The sequence below is a fragment of the Eptesicus fuscus genome, chromosome 4 (genome assembly GCF_027574615.1).
Source record: "Eptesicus fuscus isolate TK198812 chromosome 4, DD_ASM_mEF_20220401, whole genome shotgun sequence".
NCBI lineage: Eukaryota > Metazoa > Chordata > Mammalia > Chiroptera > Vespertilionidae > Eptesicus > Eptesicus fuscus.
Window position 1 is genome coordinate 8,327,845 of NC_072476.1, and position 3,655 is coordinate 8,331,499.

The window sequence follows — 3,655 nt, forward strand, 5'->3', positions numbered from 1 at the left end:
TTTGGAGCCAACTGAAAAGAGAGTTGTCCTAGGAGCGTCTTGCACGTAATTCTTCACTCAGCTCAGTCAGGGTCTGCAGGTTCTGTTCCACACACTCATTGATGTAGTAGCAGCATTCTCCTTGAAGGAACATGCAGGTTCCCCCTTTTTCTGCAGTAGGAAGGTCTAGGGCCCGTTGGTTCTGCAGGGCTATTTGGGCTACTGATGTTACTTGCCGCTGCAGGGAGGCTAAGGAGGCGGTAGTAGACTCCAGGGCTATCTGGAGTTTGTCATTGAAATCCTGAGCAGAGATTATGCTGTTCCCAAGGCCCCCCACCCCTGGCTAGGACTACCGAGGCAGCGATACTTACCCCTAACATGACAGTGAGGAAGGCAGCCTGGCGGGCCCGGAGATGGGATGAAGGCAGCAACTAGGTGAGCTCCGACTCTCCATACAAGGTTAGTTGGAGAACTACTGTGACCCCAAAGCAAAGCCCGGGGTCAGAGGAGTTTATGCAGTTGCTTAAGGTGCCGTTGCACTAAAAGAAGGTACCCGGGCTAGCCTTGGTGGAACTGGCTGCAGTGTGGTTTTGGGTACAGTTCCAAGTGACCCGTCCCACAGTTACCGGGTTGCTGGTCTGGTAGCATATCTGCGGGGGCAAGGTGGGTTCTGGAGTTTCGGGTTCCCAGAGGTGAATGCCAGACAGGGGAGGCTGACATTCACCTTGTCCCTGGGTTCCTGGAGGAGTCATGAGCTGGACGGCAGCCAGCAAAGGTCTTTGGAGAGAGACGCATAGAAAGTAGTACGAGACATTGGGCAGGGTGCAGGTCTCCTTAAGGAATAGTAGAGTGTGTTGGATAAGTTGGAGCCAAGAAGACAGGACTTCTACCCAGGGGGAATCAAGCAGCTTCCCTTTAAGGGACTGTTTGGCTTGTAGGATGCTGTTGGAGACCTGGATTTGGGCCTCCTGGGCCATGACATATTCCCGGGAGATGTAGATGGTCCCTGAAGGGGTTGAGCTCCAACCACTCCCATATAGTTTTCCCATAACGCCCGCAACCCATCGCTGGTCCCAGGGGTCCCGGACCCTGATGTTGAAGGTCCCGTCCTTCCAGAAAAAGGGGCCAGACCTGACCTCATTGTAGGCATCATGGATGACACAGCCTGACCAGAAGCAACCCCCATAGGTGTTGATGTTTCTATTACACCTGTCTGGGTTCTGCTGGTCATAAGCAAAACAGGCATATGGTCAGCCACCATTGGACACTGACTAGAGGTCGACAGCAATCAGGATCTCCGCCTGGCATCTGACCAGAGGGCAGTCCTGAGATTCTATCTGCCAGTGACTTGTGTGCTGTCCCGGTCAGAGGTTTCACGGACCTTGAACCTCCACACATAAGCAGGTGAGGGTGGTTGTAGGTTTCCCAGGGATGGGAGGAGAAGGAGGGGGGGGGGGTCTAAGGCGGCGGACCTTAGTGGGGCCCAACACCTCACATTTATAGAAGTCATGCTGCTCCGGGGTCCTCTTGAGTCTGGAGAGGTGGTGCCATGATGGATCGCCAAGTAGTTTGGCCGCGGTGGGGGTTGTGAGGATTACTGTGTGAGGTCCCGTCCACCTGGGCTCCAAGGCCTTGGAATATAGATTCTTAAGGAGGACTGAGTCCCCCGGCTGGAGGGCTGGTCCTGGCCTGGGCAGAAACCTGTCAGCGTGTTCCCAGAGTAGCTGCCTGAGTAGAGATAGGAATGGAAGATAAGTAGCCAGGGGAGGAAGGTCAGTAGGAAGATGATGGTTGAGCAAGAAGGGTCTCCCATATAGGAGTTCAAAAGGGCTTAAGAAGGTGGGGCTCCTTGGTATAGCCCGGATTCTGGTCAAGGCCATGGGCAGGAGGTCCAGCCAGGAGCTGCGAATTTCTAGAGAGAGTTTAGTTAGATGGTCTTTAAGGAGGCCGTTGACCCTCTCGACCTTACCCGATGATTGTGGGTATGTGCAGTTTCCAGGAGATTCCAAGAGAGGTGCTAACCTGCTGAACGACCCTTGCTATAAAAGCTGGGCCGTTGCTTGATTGTATGGAGGTAGGGAGGCCGAACCTTGGGATTATGTGTGTTATTAGGGTTGCAGCCACAACCTCAGCAGTTTCCTTGCAGGTAGGCAAGGCCTCTACCCACCCTGACATGTTAAGCAGATACTTGGTCTTCTTGTGGGGAGGCATATTGGTGAAGTCTACCTGCTAGTCCTGCCCTGGGAGGAGTCCCCTCATTTGATGGGTAGGAAAGTTGGGGCACATTCCTCCCTGGGGTGAGCAGAAGGGGCAGGCACTCATGACTGCCTCTCGCAGTGTGGGTGAGGTAAAGAGGAGTTCGAGGAACCTCCAAAGTGCCAGTGGTCCAATGTGCAATGACCAGTGGACCCGATGGGCAGTGGGAAGGGCAATTTTGTTATTTATGAAGATCCATCCCTCAGGACCAGAAGAGCCTCCCCATTGTAGGAGTTTATTTTTTTCTTCTTCTGTATACTGAGGGGTAATGGAGGGAAGGGAAAGAAACAGTACCGGGGCTGGGGACCCTTCACCTTGAGTTAAGCCTCTGGCCACCGCGTCTGCTCGGGTGTTTCCCCGCGTAACCATCGAGGAGTCAGTCTGATGGCCGCGGCAGTGCATGATGGCTACCTGGGAGGGAAGCTGTAAGGCATCAAGTAAGTGTGTTATGAGTCTAGTGTTGATAATAGGTGAGCGTTTAGTGGAGAGAAAGCCCCTCTCCCTCCAAATAACGGCATGGCAATGGGCTATCAGAAATGAATATTTGGAGTCTGTATATATGTTTACCCTCCTCCCTTTGGCCAGATGTAGGGTGAGGGTCAGCACAATGAGCTCAGGCTTTTGAGAGGTGGTACCCTCTGGGAGCCGGGCCGCCTCCAGGGTCCGCTCGGGTGTTACTAACGCATAGGAGGCTTTCTGACATCCCTGGGGGTCTAGGCACGAGCTTCCATCTACAAACAGTTAAGGCAGGATCAGAGAGAGGAAGATCTGAGAGTCCTGCCCAAGGTTGAGTGAGGGCCTCGACGACCTCGGGGCAGGAGTGCATTGCCACAGGTTGGGTGGAGGCAACGGGAAGGAGAGTGGCTGGGTTCAGGGCTGGGGACTGGGTCAGGGAGATGTCAGGATCCTCGAGGAATAGGAGATGGAGTTCCTGCATGCGAGAGGGGGCAAGGAGAGATAAGGTTCGGTGTGCCAGAAGATCCTGTAGTCTATGGGTGAAGAAGACCTGTAAGGGTTTGCTGGAGGCAGATCTTCTGGGCCTCCTTGGTGAGAGCAGCGGCTGCAGCCAGAGCCCAGTGGCAGGGCTGCTATCCCCGAACCATGGGATCAAGCTTTCTGGACAGGTAGGCTACGGGGGTGAAGGCTGGCCCTAGGGGCTGGGTGAGGACCCCCATAGCTATTCCCTGTTTCTCATCAGTAAATAGTTGGAAAGGCTTAGAGATGTCCGGGGGAGAGAGAGGGGGAGATGCCAGAAGGGCACCCTGGAGCTTAGAAAAAGCCTGGTGAACGAGGGAGAGTGAGGAGAGGGGGCTACTGGTGTTTCTTTAGAGGCCTGGTATAGGGCTTAGCTAGGAGAGCAAAATTTGGGACCCAATGGCAGAAGAATCCTACCAGCTCTCAAAAGGACAGGATCTGTTCC